This window comes from Lithobates pipiens, unplaced genomic scaffold (assembly GCF_037356315.1).
Source record: "Lithobates pipiens isolate NorthernLeopardFrog02 unplaced genomic scaffold, aLitPip1_a1.2 Scaffold_1, whole genome shotgun sequence".
Lineage (NCBI taxonomy): Eukaryota > Metazoa > Chordata > Amphibia > Anura > Ranidae > Lithobates > Lithobates pipiens.
The window spans coordinates 144,474,514-144,491,257 of NW_027507685.1; positions in this window are offsets into that span (position 1 = coordinate 144,474,514).

Consider the following 16,744-nt stretch of genomic DNA (forward strand, 5'->3'; position numbering starts at 1 on the left):
TGTTAGTGTAGTGTTGAGCAACTCATGTTTAGACGTCCTCTCTCCTCTCACTGGAATTGAAAAGACTCCACAAGGAGAGATGACATCACTTCCTCCTGTCTGTGTTTACGATTATGCCGCGTACACACAATCAAACTATCCGGCTGACCAGAGTCCGCCGGACAATCCGCCTGTGTGTGGGCTCCTGCAGACTTTTTTTTCCCAAAAGTCCGGCGGACTTAGAAAGTAGTTTTGACTCAAAAATTGTCCGCCGGACTGCGAGTCTGGCAGACAATCCGGCCGTGTGTGTGCTAGTCCGCCGGACTTTTGAAATGAACGGACTTGCCCTCACACGGAGGAAAGTCCATTCATTTTTGCTCCAGGTAGAGGGGACTAGCGAGGGAGGTCAATGTCACCGCCTTTGGTGGCGAGATTGGCACGTCGCTGGCCCCGTCACTTAGTATGGACTTAAAGGGAAAGCCCTATGCCGAAAAAACTGCGTGGGGGTCCCTCCCAGAGTCCATATCAGACCCTTATCCCAGCATGCAGCCCTGCCAGTCAGGAAATTGGGTGGGGACGAGCAAGAGGCCGCGCGGCCCCCCCACCCCAAAGCACCTTGTCCCCATGTTGATGAGGACAAGGGCCTCTTCCCGACCACCCTGGCCATTGGCTGTCGGGGTCTGCGGGCGGGGGGCTTATCGGAATCCAGGAGCCCCCTTTAATAATGTGAATGAGTATGGGGTGCAATGTACCCCTACCCATTCACCTGTAAAAAAAAGTAAAAAAAAACCACAACACACAAGGGTTAAAATAGTTTATTGCACAGCTCCGGGGGTCTTCCGTCTTCGGGGGTCTTCTCGCCGGACTCCTCCCCTATCTTCTGCTAGCTCTTTTGCTAGCAGAGGAGCCCGACTTTCTTCTTCGCTGCCGCCCTCTTCTTCTGACTTCGAGGGTCTAATAAGGGGCCCCCAGATACCGCCCCCCTACCCTATGTGAATGAGTATGGGGTACAATGTACCCCTACCCATTCACCTGTGAAAAAAATGGGGTTTAAAATAATTTATTGCACAGCTCCAGGGGTCTTCTTCCGTCTTGGGGGGTCTTATCGCCGGACTCCTCCGCTATCTTCTGCTAGCTCTTTTACTAGCAAAGAAGCCCAGCTTTCTTCTCCGTCGCCACCCGGGGGTCTTATTCTGACTTTGGGGGTCTTATTCCCCTCTTCGGGGGTCTTGTCCCCCTCTTCGGTTCTTCATGCCAGGTTTCCGCTCCTTCTTCCAGCTCTTTTACTAGCGGTGGCCCGGTCTTCTGTCTTCTGTCTTTCCTCCGTGTGTGGGTAAGTCCGTTCATTTTCAAAAGTACGGCGGACCTAGTCCGCCGGAAAAGTCTGGTTGTGTGTGGGCAGGTCCGCTCGTTCGGACAGTCTGATCGTGTGTACGCGACATTACACAGACAGGGGAAGGTTTCCATTCGTTAGGACCGATCAGCAGGTCCAGGCCATAAATCATTGGCCCGGACCTGAGGACTAATCAGTTCTCTAACTAATCCGACCACCGCAGGCATGGGGGGGGGGGGGGGGCGGTGGTGATAACATGCCCCTCGCCCACGGGGAGGGAGGAACATACAGGTATGCCCATTTGCCCACCCGTGCCATTCTGCCAACGTATATCGGCATGCAGCGGTCGGCAAGTGGTTATACTAATACCTGCCTAACTAATACCTCTCACACAGGGTTACAATGGAGATTACAAGTGCTCATTTCAACACACAATACACAGATGTAGCACCCTCTAGTGTGTGCTAGTTGTTAGTGTAGGTTTTGTTAGTGTTAGGGAAATGGTCGAAGGAGAATTGTCAATTTGCCAATAGTAGAAATGGGTGCATCCAGTGCATTCCCGTGTGCACTGGTGCACGGATGACGAATTTGCGCAGAGATAGCATCCCTCGCCCACAGGGAGGGAGGAACATACAGGTATGCCCATTTGCCCACCCATGCCATTCTGCCAACGTATATCGGCAAGCTGGAAGAAGATAGCGGAGGAGCACGGCAGAAGAACCGGAGAGTGGGAGAAGAGGCCGGAGAGAGCGGAGGAGTCTGAAGAGACCCCCGAAGTCGGAAGAAGACCCCCAGAGCTGACTAATAAATTACTTTAAAACCCTGTAGTGCCCCCCTTCCCCAAATCACATACCCCCCATGTTGAGGGCATGCGGCCTGGCATGGTTCAGGAGGGGGGGGCACTCGCTCGTCCCCACCCCCTTTCCTGGCCGGCCGGGCTGCGTGCTCGAATAAGGGTCTGGTATGGATTTTGGGGGGACCCCCATGCTGTTTTCTCGACGTAGGGGTGCCCCTTAAAATCCATACCAGACCTAAGAGCCTGGTTTGCCCTTGGAGGGGGAACCCATGCCGGTTTTTAATATTAGAGAGGCGACATATAGATGGAGATCCGACGTGGAGGCGACTTCCATTGAAATCAATGGGTACAAGTCGCCTAGAAGTTGGTTTGAAGTCGTACAGGAACCTTTTTTTTTTTTATCGGAGCGACTGCTGTAGTGTACATTAAGATGGCTCCATTCACTACCATTGATTTTCTCAACCGCGTGACTTGGGGCGACCTGAAGTCGGATCCCGGGTTGCCCCTGTGTGAACCGGCTCTTACCATTTCTTGGCTTATTTCTATACTCTTTGATGCTATCAACATGACTATGCTTATGTGTTATATGTTTTTTTTTTATGTCCTTCCGATCCTAATATGTTATATTTTGTCTATGGTTATTCAATGTTGTTTAAAAAATGCTTGAAACTTAATAAAACAGATTCAACATATAAACGCAGCCCTCATTTTATAAATAACAAACCCCTGGGTGATCATTGTTAAGGTAGCCCCAGATCTCTGCAGCCACCACCAGTTGTTTGCCCTCATCCTTGCACATCCACACCATCTAGACCCCATTAAAGTCAGTTCACGTGGAACGGGATACAAGTCTGTCCTTGACCAGCTGACAGGAGAAAATGTGACATGCAAACATCATTACCATCTAACTATTATCTTTCCATCTCAGTGACACCGGGGCCTGCTGAGGCTTCCTGACATACTAATAACCTGATGCTTCTTAAATATGTAGAGCCTGCTCATCCAGATCTGATATTTCAGTTATAGTTGGAGCGTGGTGAGCAGAGGACTGTCTTGCAATGTTTAATTACTTTGCCATAGTTCCTGGCTTATTCCCTACTTTCCTTTGGATTGTGAGTGATCCTGCCCACCATAATCTATCACCTCATATTGTACTCTTCACTAAATAAAATAAGTTCAAATCTAAAATGGAGAGTAAGGATCCCTGTATAATGACCATCTGCAGAACTCCAGCTATATGGACACTGAAGGAGAAGCAGAAGACTGATAAGCTCATCTCTCATTCTGTTCTCCCCTTCTATCAGCATGCCCTCTGGCTTCTTGTAACGCTTCACCCTCTCCCAGTCTGAGACTAATACCAACTAAAATGCAGGTACTTACACAATGCTTGAATTTAAAACAAAAAATGAGTAATATTTTAATAATTTCACAAGTGCATACATTTGTGTTTTTTATATCAGTTGGAGTTCAACTTTAACTACTGTTAAGATATCACCCACACATGAAATGCATTTTTTCAGAGGGTTGGCCAACTCATAGATTGTCATTGTCATTGTCAAACCATAAAAAATTGTAGCACTATAAAGGAATAAGTAAAGCCTCAGTATGGAATGAGCAAACATGGCTGCCCCTTAGTAAAAATAAAATTACAAATAAATTATTGATAGAAAAAGTTTCTAAAATATTAATACATATTATTTAGGATTATTTTTATCATGATCAGTTCCTAATAAAATTGAAAATAGAATGCAATTCCTTTCAGGTTGAACAAGACTCCAAAGTAAAGATTTGCTATGTTCTAGTTACAGAATTATATGGGAGTGCCCTATATACACTAATCTTTTTCTGGGTGGATACCACACCTTAAAAATACTAAAAATATCAGAAACCCTTGGCTCCCCAAAGAAAAAAGAGACAAAGGTAACCCCGAGAAATCACACAGAGTAAAATACCATTATTTATTATCTCCTTATTTAAAGTGGTTGTAATTCCTTCCATGTACCTAGTGAAGTGACTGCCCTCAGGTGATACCCAGAGAGGAAACAAATCCTCTAAAATAAGTTGTATGCTGCTGGAACCCAGGAACACACACATGCTGTCGCCAAACGCCAGTCTTATCAATAAGTACTGGTGGTTTTAGACAGCATTCGTCTCTTGGTACTGAGTCCAATGCAGAACTGGTGCTTGAATGACCCCTATGGTCACCTTTAGCACATGGGTCTTTGGCCGCAGATAGACACCTATGGCCCTTTAGTGATTTGACTAAAATTTCAGGAGACCAAATTAATTCACACCTGAAAAATCCCAATCCCTCCTTCAACATTTAACTAATCAAAGGATGTGGTGCTATTATAAAGTTGATCTGTCCGTGATCAAAAAAACTTTCTTTCATAGGTTGTACCTGTTTATCTGCAGAATTTAGTTGTAAAAAAAAGGGGGGGGGAGCTTTAATCACACTCTGCAGAGTTCAGTGAGGAGAGCTCTGAGAGCCGATTGGAGGGAAGGGACACACCCCTTTCACACAGCACACAGGATCAGAGCTGAGGCTGTCAATCTGCTACACTCCCTCCCCTATCACCATTTTTCTCTTGGTGTCAGGAATACTTGTTAGAAGTGATTCATGCCAATAGCAGACAGAAATAACACTTAGGGGTTGATTTAAATAAAGGCACTCTGTAAGAGCAGTTGCTCCAGAGCTTAGTAAATGACTTGATGCTCTGTTGACTTCCATGTGCAAGCAAAACTGCATTTTTATTCTATTTTCCTTGCACGCGATTGCGCTCCATAGCTTAGTAAATGAGGTAATGTTTCGCTTTGCAAGAAATACCCAATCTATTTGCCTTTAGTAAATCAACCCCTTAGTGCTCACCACTTCCCAACTGGGCCATAGTAAAATGATATCCTTAGTCGGAAGTGGAATATTGGGGTTATGACTACAGCAATATGCTATAACTTTGGTATTGTTTTTTTTCAGCCGGTGATTCTCTAACCGGCAGCGGATAAACCGGGAGTCCCGGTGGTTCCAGGATGTTTGCGACGGCTGGTCACAGAAAAGAGTGGAGGAAAGATGGCCTCCACTTATCTCTATGGTCTAGGGGGACTAGAGCAACGACATGACATCACTTCGGGTTTCAGTCCAATGTAAACAAGGCTTTTTTTTTATAGTATTAGAGATGGAGACTTTTAAGTACTATAGTTTGGCGCCATTCCACGCATGTGTACAATTTTAAAGCAATACATGTTGGGTAACTAGTTAGCGTAACATCATATTTCATATTTTACAAAAAAAAGGGGGGTTATATACTGTGTTTTCTTTTTTTTGTTTATTAAAGTGTACTTTTTCCAAATAAACTGCATTTGAAAAAAATTGCTGTGCAAATACAGCATGATATAAAAAATTACAGTGACTGCTATCTTATTCTCTAGGGCCTCTGCTAAAAAAAAAAAATGTAATGAACAAACCCAGATTTTTACATATATGACAGAAGTGACAGAATTGGCCCGGTATGCAAGTGGTTAATTGAGCACTACAGAGGGATATACTTTATTCATATTTCATGTCTGAAGTTTACAATCACTTTAAAATAGACACATAATATTTAACATAAAAACAGTGATATTTAGTATCAAGTAATTTGTAGGGTGTCTGGTATATTAAGACCTTGCCTTCGTAAATATCATGTGACTACATCAGTACATCTACTGACTACAGCTGTGGACCCATTTGAGGAATCCCTGGTGTGCTGGTGACATACTTCTCACCCACGAACACCAAACAGCCATTTTCATGAACATGCGCATTGGGAGTATTGTGATTGGTGTATTAGGATTGACAAACTTGCTTCCTCACTTGATCCACGCTCAGTACTTTGTACAATGGTTAAAGTGATTGTAATCAATCACCTTGCAAAACAACACATACAGTTTAAAATAGAAATGACAGGTAGAACTATTATGTATACATAAAAAAGTTATAAATACTAGGGTTGCACCGATACTAGTATCGGTGGCGGTGCCGATACCAAGCATTTACACAAGTACTTGCAAATGCTCCGATGCTTGACCCGATACCTGCTAGGAGGCCAGTACACCCAACATCTTCAGTGCAGCGAGGAGGCAGGCAGCTTCACAGATGATGGGGGCAGACGGTGGGGAGAGTTACAAGCACCGATCTCCCTGTATAGCTTTTCTGACAGCTGCTTCTCCTTCTCTCCCTCCCGCAGCTGTCTTGAAGATTGGTGCTTTTATCTGCTACCACCACTGCTCCGATCATCTCGGAATGTCCCCTGTGTCCTCCCTGGCTCTCCAGGCCCTTGTCCGGTCCCCTCTCGTCCTGGATCTGTCAGGATGGAGAGCCGGTAAATCTGTCATTTACCAGTGTTCTATGGAATCGTGCCTCCCGTCGAAAAGTGGGCGGGCATGCACAGTACGGAAGGCCACTCCAGCCTATTTACCGATCAGCTGGCGTGGCGTCACCATAGAGCATGCGCACATCGTAGGAGGCATTTTTTGATGGGAGATACCATTTGACGAGCAGAATTTAAACCTATGCAAACAGTGGAGGAGGAGTGCAGTTGTCAGATTGTGCCCCATTGTTGCAGGGCTGGTTTACAGTGTTTTCAAGGTTGGGTTTTTTCTGTGTTGCACGGCGGGTTTGGTTTGTTGAATGGCCGGTTTTGCCTGTGTCTAAGGGCGGGTTGCAACACAGACAAAACCCACCCTGCAACAGCGAGGCTCAATCTGACAACTATGGTCTCCGTCCGTTGTTTGCATAGCTTTCAGTTCTGCCCATCGGATGGTATAGCGCCCTTCCGTACTGCGCATCCGCAGGCTCTTTTCGACGGAGGGCACTATTCGATAGAACACCGGCTCCTTCCTTTTCCGAATGCACAGTTCGTGATCCCTGACTGTCCATTCCTAACTGAGCATCGTAAACTGTGTTTACGATGTTTCAGTTTATGAATGAAAAGGAGCCGCTGTCTGCTGTCCATTCATCTCCAGTGCAGCTGAGGCTGCAGAGAAAGGGACTGGAGAATCTGTGTCCTCAGTCCCTTTCCCTGTCTCAAAGGGGAGATGTCAGGGTTCTGTTTAGACCCCTGATACATATAATATGCAAGGGGAAACACAAGAGAATACAAAATTACAATTACTCAATATATATTCCCAAAAACTGTGAAATGCACCGATTCTAATACACCAGGCACCACACACACAACTTTATATTAAAGATCACTGTTTTTATGAAACATTTTGCATATGATTTCTCAATTGCATGTCTAAAGTCATCACTTTTTTGTTTGGGGAGCCAGGTGTTTCTGTATTTTTAGTATGTGCTATGTTATAGGCACCATCTAGAAAGGTTAATTCTGCCAAAGCAGTACCATTATAAATTTTAAACTCAATTCATGAAGATGGATGTGTTACTTTACACTTACTTATATTATCTCACAATAATCTTCTAAAATGTTCAATTTACAAACATTAAATGCTAAAAAGATGTGTAATCGTTATTTTACACATGAAAAAAACATTTTTACTATTGAAAGTTTATAAATGTTTTTTGTGTGTTATGTTATTATAATCTCAAATAGCTTGTTTATCTACTTTCCTGCATGAACACCTATAGAACCACATAGTTCTCACCAGAATGAAGCTGGTGTTATTTTATGAAGTGATAACCTGTGTGTCAAACTATGTAAATTCACTTTTAGATTGATTTTGTCATAAGGGATGATGCAAAAACACTTACATCGTTATACGGTGGGAACGGAAAGTATTCAGACCCCCTTACATTTTTCACTCTTTGTTATATTGCAGCCATTTGCTAAAATCATATAAGTTCATTTTTTTTCCTCATTAATGTACACACAACACCCCATATTGACAGAAAAACACTGAATTGTTGACATTTTTTGCAGGTTTATTAACCACCTCAGTACAGTGCAGTTACACCCCCTTCCTGACCAGACCAATTTTCAGCTTTCAGCGCTCTCACAGTTTGAATGACAATTACTCAGTCATCCTACACTGTATCCATATGAAACTTGTGTCCTTTTTTCCACACAAATAGAGCTTTCTTTTAGTGGTATTTAATCACTAGTGGGTTTTTTATTTTTTGTGCTATAAATAAAATAAAACGTAAATTTTGTGAAAAAAATGCCTTTTTCTTCGTTTCTGTCATAAATTTTTGCTAATTAGTAATTTTTCTTCATAAATTTTGGCCAAAATTTATACTGCTACATATCTTTGGTAAAAATAACCCACATTAGTATATATTATTTGGTCTTTGTGAAAGTTATAGAGTCTACAAACTATGGTGCCAATCACTGAAAATTGATCACTTCTGATCAGGCCTTCAGTACATCAGGTGTACCTCATTTCTTGAGACACTAACAAGTCAGGAAAGTACAAATACCCCCCAAATGACCCCTTTTTACAAAGTAGACATCCCAAGGTATTAAGTAAGTAGCATGGTGAGTTTTTTTAAGTTGTCATTTTTTCCCACAATTCTTTGCAAAATGAAGATTTTTTATTTTTTTTATTTTTTTTTACTAAATTGTCATATTATCAGGTTATTTCTCACACACAGCATATGCATACAACAAATTACACCCCAAAATACATTCTGCTACTCTTCCCGAGTACGGCGATACCACATGTGTAGGACTTTTACACAGCCTGGCCACATACAGAGCACTAACATTGATGTAGTACCTTCAGACGTTCTACGAGCAAAAATTACGCATCTCATTTCTCAACCACCTATTACACTTTTGAAGGCCCTGGAGTACCAGGACAATGGAATTTCCCATAAAATTACCCCATTTTGGAAAGCAAACACCCCAACGTATAATCTGTGAGGCATAATGAGTCTTTTGAACGGTTCATTTTTTTCCAGAAGTTTTTGGAATATGTGGAAAAAAAATGTAAACGCATTTTTTTTTTTACACAAAATTGTCAATTTATAAGATATTTCTAACACATAGCATGTATATAGCAAAAATTACACCCCAAAATACATTCTGCTACTCCTCCCGAGTATGGCGATACCACATGTGTAGGACTTTTACACAGCCTGGCCACATAGAGAGGCCGAACATTGAAGTAGTACGTTCAGGCGTTCTAGGAGCATAAATGACACATCTCATTTCATTCCTACCCATCACACTTTTGAAGGTCCTGGACCACCAGGACAGTGAAATTACCCACAAAATGACCCCATTTTGGAAAGCAAACACCCCAACGTATATTCTATGAGACATGGGCTGGAGATAGGTACTCGGGTACTCTGATGGCCTGGTGACAGGTACTCGGGTACTCTGATGGCCTGGTGACAGGTACTCGGGTACTCTGATGGCCTGGTGACAGGTACTCGGGTACTCTGATGGTCTGGTGACAGGTACTCGGGTACTCTGATGGTCTGGTGACAGGTACTCGGGTACTCTGATGGTCTGGTGACAGGTACTCGGGTACTCTGATGGTCTGGTGACAGGTACTCAGGTACTCTGATGGTCTGGTGACAGGTACTCGGGTACTCTGATGGCCTGGTGGCAGGTACTCGGGTACTCTGATGGCCTGGTGACAGGTACTCGGATACTCTGATGGCCTGGTGACAGGTACTCGGGTACTCTGATGGCCTGGTGACAGGTACTCGGGTACTCTGATGGCCTGGTGACAGGTACTCGGGTACTCGGATGGCCTGGTGACAGGTACTCGGGTACTCTGATGGCCTGGTGACAGGTACTCTGATGGTTTGGTGACTGGTATTTGGGTACTCTGAAGGGCGGTGACAGGTACTCATATGGACTGTGACAGGTACTCGGGTACTCAGATGGACTGTGACAGGTACTCTGGTACACAGATGGACTGGAACAGGTACTCGGGTACTCAGATGGGCTGTGACAGGTACTCGGGTACCCTGATGGACTGTGACAGGTACTCGGTACTCTAATGGACTGACAGGTACTCGGTACTCTAATGGACTGTGACAGGTACTCGGGTACTCTAATGGACTGTGACAGGTACTCGGTACTCTAATGGACTGTGACAGGTACTCGGGTACCCTGATGGACTGTGACAGGTACTCGGTACTCTAATGGACTGTGACAGGTACTCGGTACTCTAATGGACTGTGACAGGTACTCGGGTACCCTGATGGGCCGTGACAGGTACTCGGGTACCCTGATGGGCCGTGACAGGTACTCGGGTACCCTGATGTGCCGTGACAGGTACTCGGGTACCCTGATGTGCCGTGACAGGTACTCGGGTACCCTGATGTGCCGTGACAGGTACTCGGGTACTCTGATGTGCCGTGACAGGTACTCGGGTACTCTGATGTGCCGTGACAGGTACTCGGGTACTCTGATGGGCCGTGACAGGTACTCGGGTACTCTGATGGGCCGTGACAGGTACTCGGGTACTCTGATGGGCTGTGACAGGTACTCGGGTACTCTGATGGGCTGTGACAGGTACTCGGGTACTCTGATGGGCTGTGACAGGTACTCGGGTACTCAGATGAACTGTGACAGGTACTCGGGTACTCAGATGGGCTGTGACAGGTACTCGGGTACTCTGATGGGCTGACAGGTACTCGGGTACTCTGATGGGCTGTGACAGGTCCTCGGGTACTCTGATGTACTGTGACAGGTACTCAAATACTCTGATGGACTGTGACAGGTACTCTGATGGACTGTGATTGACAGGTACTATGAGGGGTGGTGACAGGTCCTCTTTATTGGGGGGGGGGCAATCAGTATGATTGGTGTACACTGTATGCGGTAACGAGATGTTACCGCAATCTCCTCCTCACACACGATCGGTGTGTGAGGAGGAGAACCCGGTAACATCCCGTTACCGCAGTTTGTTTACATTTTTGTGATCGGCTGTGAAAGGATCACAGCCGATCACGTGGGTAAACAGCCGGCCAATGGCTGTTTACCAGCGTCGGTGACGAGCAGTGTTCCCGGGGAACACGCCGCCACCGCCGTGCACGCGCAGCGCGCTCGCGATCGCGCGCATGCGCCGTGCACGTTCGGGGTGTGACCATCTGTGATCGGCCGTGACTTCATCACGGCCGATCACGTGGTAAACAGCCATAACGAATGGCTGTTCACCCCCTTCGGTGGCGAGCGGCGTCTCCGTGACACGCCGCCACCGAAGAAACAGGGATGCGCGCGCACGATCGCGCGCATTCCCTGTTTAAACGGGAGGCCGTCATATGACGGCCTCCCGCCACAATAGGTGCGCCGCCTGGCCATCATTTGACGGCCGGCGGTCAGCAACTCGTTAAAAAAGAAAAACTGACATATCACATGACCCCAACTATTCAGACCCTTTGCTCATATATTTAACTCAGGTACTGTCCATTTCTTCTGATCATCCTTGAGATGGTACTACACCTTCATTTGAGTCCAGGTGTGTTTGATTATACTGATTGGACTTGATTAGGAAAGACACACACCTGTCTATATAAGACCCTAACAGCTCACAGTTAATGTCAGAGCAAATGAGAATCATGAAGTCAAAGGAACTTCCTGAAGATCTCAGAGACAGAATTGTGGCAAGGCACAGATCTGGCCAAGGTTACAAAAAAAAATCCTGCTGCACTTAAGGTTCCTAAGAGCACAGTGGCCTCCATAATCCTTAAATGGAAGACATTTGGGATGACCAGAACCCTTCCTAGAGCTGGCTTTCACAGCCAAATTGAGCTATCGAGAGAGAAGAGCCTTGGTGAGAGAGGTCAAGAAGAACACAAAGAGCACTGTGGCTGAGCTCCAGAGATGCAGTCAGAGATGGGAGAAAGTTGCAGAAAGTCAACCATCACTGCAGCCCTCCACCAGTAGGGGTTTTATGGCAGAGTGGCCCGATGCAAGCCTCTCTTCAGTGCAAGACACATGAAAGCCCGCATGGAGTTTGCTAAAAAAAAAAAAATACCTGAAGGACTCCAAGATGGTGAGAAATAAGATTCTCTGGTCTGATGAGACCAAGATAGAACTTTTTGGCCTTAATTCTAAGCGTTATGTGTGGAGAAAACCAGGCACTTCTCATCACCTGTCCAATACAGTCCCAACAGTGAAGCATGGGGGTGGCAGCATCATGCTGTGGGGGTGTTTTTCAGCTGCAGGGACAGGACGACTGGTTGCAATCAAGGGAAAGTTGAATGTGGTCAAGTACAGGGATATCCTGGACAAAAATCTTCTCCAGAGTGCTCAGGACCTCAGACTGGGCCGAAGGTTTACCTTCCAACAGGACAATGACCCTAAGCACACAGCTAAAATAACGAAGGGGTGGCTTCACAACAACTCTGTGACTGTTCTTGAATGGCCCAGCCAGAGCCCTGACTTAAACTCAATTGAGCATCTCTGGAGAGACCTAAAAATGGCTGTCCACCAACATTTACCATCCAACCTGACAGAACTGGAGAGGATCTGCAAGGAGGAATGGCAGAGGATCCCCAAATCCAGGTGTGAAAAACTTGTTACATCTTTCCCAAAAAGACTCATGGCTGTATTAGATCAAAAGGGTGTTTCTACTAAATACTGAGCAAAGGATCTGAATACTAAGGGCCATGTGATATTTCACTTTTTCTTTTTTAATAAATCTGCAAACATGTCAACAATTTTGTGTTTTTCTGTCAATATGGGGTGCTGTGTGTACAATAATGAGGGGAAAAAATGAATTTAATGATTTTAGCAAATGGCTGCAATATAGCAAAGAGTGAAAAATGTAAGGTGGTCTGAATACTTTCCGTCCCCACTGTAATTGCATTAGTAGTGGTAAAATGATACAACCTACAGAACAGGTTAAATATAGAAATCAAAAAGGTGTGAGAAAGAAAAGGTAAAGTAAAAATGAAAATACTGATCGGAGGTAAGAAGAAAAACTTTTTTAATATTTCCTTGAATTATGATCAATAGCAGTAAACATCCTACTTCTACAGCCTCAAAGTGGTTTAGTAGGGTGCCTGGGCAAATAATCCACAGCCAGATCAGAGGCCGTTCACTGTCAGAGCGGGCGTGCAGGCAGCCAGGTCTAATAGCAGGCAACTTTTTCAGGACATCCAGCGACTATGGGGAATACCCTGCAAATTGCTACCAGAGTACTGCAGCTCTAGTGGGGTGCCCCCTTTGCCCTTAAGTGCTTGGATCCCTCCAGCTGTTCATCTGTGTTACCAGAACTACCCTGGAAAATTATGAATAGCTGTGTTCTAAACCATTATCAGTAGTTTTGCTCAGCAAAACTCTCTGTTGTTATGGAGCCTTATAGAGATAGACAATGCAGCCATGTTACTCTGACTAAAGCTGGCCATGCACTAGCAGATTTTTGAAGAAACCTTCATACAGATATATGTTTGAAAAAGTCTCAGTACATTCGGCAACTTGACAAGTGTCATTCGAAAGTAATTTCAAGTTATGTTTGCATTTAACATTTGACTAAATGGACTTTTCCAAATGCAAACCAAATACATTGTAAGATGTGTGTTTGCTCAAGAAAATGTTTCCATCTTGTTTCTTCAACTTTTCTCCTCACTGCGTTCAAAAATGAATACCGATTTGACCCCACTAACAATTCAAAAATAAAGCAAATGTTCTTAAAACAAAATAAATGAACAGAATTCTACTAGTGTATGGTCAACTTATATCTTAGAGACAATGCTGTGAAGAGTCCATGTTTGTGCAGCTTTTATAATCTCTTTCTGACACTGTTGCGCATTATTGCTTCCAACTTCACACCTATGTAGTAAAATGCAGTTACTAATCATTTGACTGATTGCCTATTTCGTTAAAGCTGTTTATCTGCAATGCAAAATCATCTAATGCCCTGTGCCTGTGATTGCTAGTTTCTAGAAATTTGGAGTAAGATTTGATGTTCTCCTTGCTGGAAAGGAAGCTGTACCTTTAGATCTGCAGTTCAAAAATCTCCCTGCTTCAGCTTCATTCATTCTGTGGATCTGTGCTTCCTCTACATCTTTGGCTGAGTCTGGCATAAAGTAAATCCCTGCTTTTCCACACAGACGGTACAGAACAAGTCATGTAAAGGGGAAAAGATCAGCTGTAGAAAGCCTAAAAGCAATATCAGTAGTAATACAATTGCTGTGCCTTCTGATTGTTTTTCTTTGGGCACAGCTTCCACAGTACAGGTCCTCTTTAGGGAATCCAGCAAGGCTGAATGTAGAGAATAAAGCAGCACATGTCATAAAAGAACAGGGGCTGTCATTTTAGACCTGCTAAAATCCTACTTGCTGTCACGCTGACCCTCTGACTTCAAAGACTATGGAATCATTTGAAACAAGTATGCAAATCAGAATAGTCGTAATCTGCTCACTTTTCCCATACCACTAAAAAGTACTGAAGCCATTGAGTCTAGTGACAATTAGCAATTGTGTTACTAAACCCAGAATCAGCATTAACTATATCTGGTCTCCGACAGTACATGGAAATGCAATTATTTTTGTAAATATGAACTGCTAAATACCTTTTCTCATCAGCAGTATATAGCAGTCTTGTGACTTCTATCAGTGTCTGGTTAAAGCTTGTAGGCGTTTTCATTCTACTCTGACTGTCCTATGAGGCTGCATGACCCCTGACCCTCTGTTTGGACAACGTTGATTGGCTCTGTGCTAATTAGATGCACCCTTCCAAGAAAAAAAAATTCTCTAACAATACACAGCAAATTGAGCATGTGCACAGTGCCTCCAAAGGCTCTGTACTATCAGGAGATGGATTAGGGACAGTGGAAGAAGGGGAGAACCTGTGCATACAGGATCAAACTGCCTTTTTACACAATGCGAGGATTACCTCCTTAGGATCCGCAGTGAGTATAACAAGCATGCTTTACTGCATATACAGACTGATTTTACTGTTGTGGTTACTCTTAACTATTTAAAGCGGTTCTTCACCCTAAAGGGGAAGTTCCGCTAGTATTATCCCTCCCCCCCTCCGGTGCCACAATCGGCACCTTTCGGGGGGGAGGGGGGTGCAGTTACCTGGATAATCCAGGTAACTGCACCCACTTCCGGCCAGACCGCCGCATGGCTCCGCCCACCGCCGCATGGCTCCGCCCCCCCCCCCCCCCGTTGTGTTCTGGGAAACACACAGTTCCCAGAGACACAGCGGGGAACCAGCGCAGCGCGACTCGCGCATGCGCAGTAGGGAACCGGGCAGTGAAGCCCTCTTGCTTCACTTCCCGATTCCCTGACAGAGGATGGCGGCGGTGGCTGCAGCGAGACGAGCGATCGCTCGTCATCTGCCGCCGACATCGCTGGAACCTGGGACAGGTAAGTGTGATATTATTAAAAGTCAGCAGCTGCAATATTAGTAGCTGCTGGCTTTTAATATTTTTTTTTTTTGTGCAGCTCCTCTTTAAAGGAAAGGTCAGCAACCCAATATTTCTCTCACAGCAGATTTTCTATCAAGTGGTATTAAACCGAAAGGTAAACATGTATTATATTGCAGCTCACCAATCCTTAGATGGCTGCATTGGTTTTCCTTTTTAGGCTTTCTTTCATTCTCTCCTGGTGATCCAGACAGTAATGCTGTTGTTTTTCTACAGAACAAGCTGTCCTGCAGATGTAGCAATTAGAGGGTTGAGACAAACCTAGGTAGGGGTGCTTACAATGATCAGCTTTTATATATTTATGTAAAACCTTTATCCCAAAAGGAAAAGAAAAAAGGTCTGTTGCTTATAACATGTTAGCTGGAGTTTGGCTTCAATGTATTATTATTATACAGGATTTATATACCGCCAACAGTTTGCGCAGCGCTTTACAATATGAATTAGCATACCTACCAACATTTTGACATGGGAATGAGGGACAACTACTAGAAAATACATGCAGGCATAAGATGCCCCCTGCCACACACCCTTAAGGCTGGGTTCACACCACAGCGATGCGGGAACGCCGCGAATCCGCAGCGTTTTCCCGCATCGCACACCTCCCGCCGGCAGTTCACACTGCCCTATGCGGACGGCTGGGAGTGTCAATGATATGTTAATGACACCCCCAGATCCGTCCGCATATCGCAGTGCGATCTGCCGACTCGCACAGGAATCGGATCGCATGGTGTGAACACCCATGCGATCCGATTCTGTTGCGGACCAAAAAAAGGGTCCCGTGCGAGTTTGCTGCGGGAGCAATGCGAATTCAGCCATACTATCTGTATGGCTGAACTCGCATCGCTACGGAGATCGGATGTGATTTGCACTGCAGTGCGGTGCGAATCACATCCGGATCTCCCCCCGCAGCAGTGTGAACCCAGCCTAAAGGAGAATTAACCAAAAAAAAAGGTTAATTGAATCCACAAGGGCTTTTGTTTTCTACTACTATTCCTTTATATTGGCTTTTAAAATTTACAAATGCAGCAATTTAGAATTTAGATGAAAGGTTTAGCATTGGGAAACACTTTTTGAAAAATAAAAAGTGCATTTTATATACAACTATATAGATCAGACCAAAATGAGGGACAAATGAGGGGGAAAGAGGGACAGAGGGACATTGCTCCAAATCAGGGACAGTTGGGATGTATGGTATTAGGGCACTTTCACACTGGGGCGGTGAGAGCGCAGGCAGTAAAGCACCGCTAGTTTTAGCAGCACTTTTCCGTCGTTTTAGCTTTTCAGCTGCTAGTGGGGCGCTT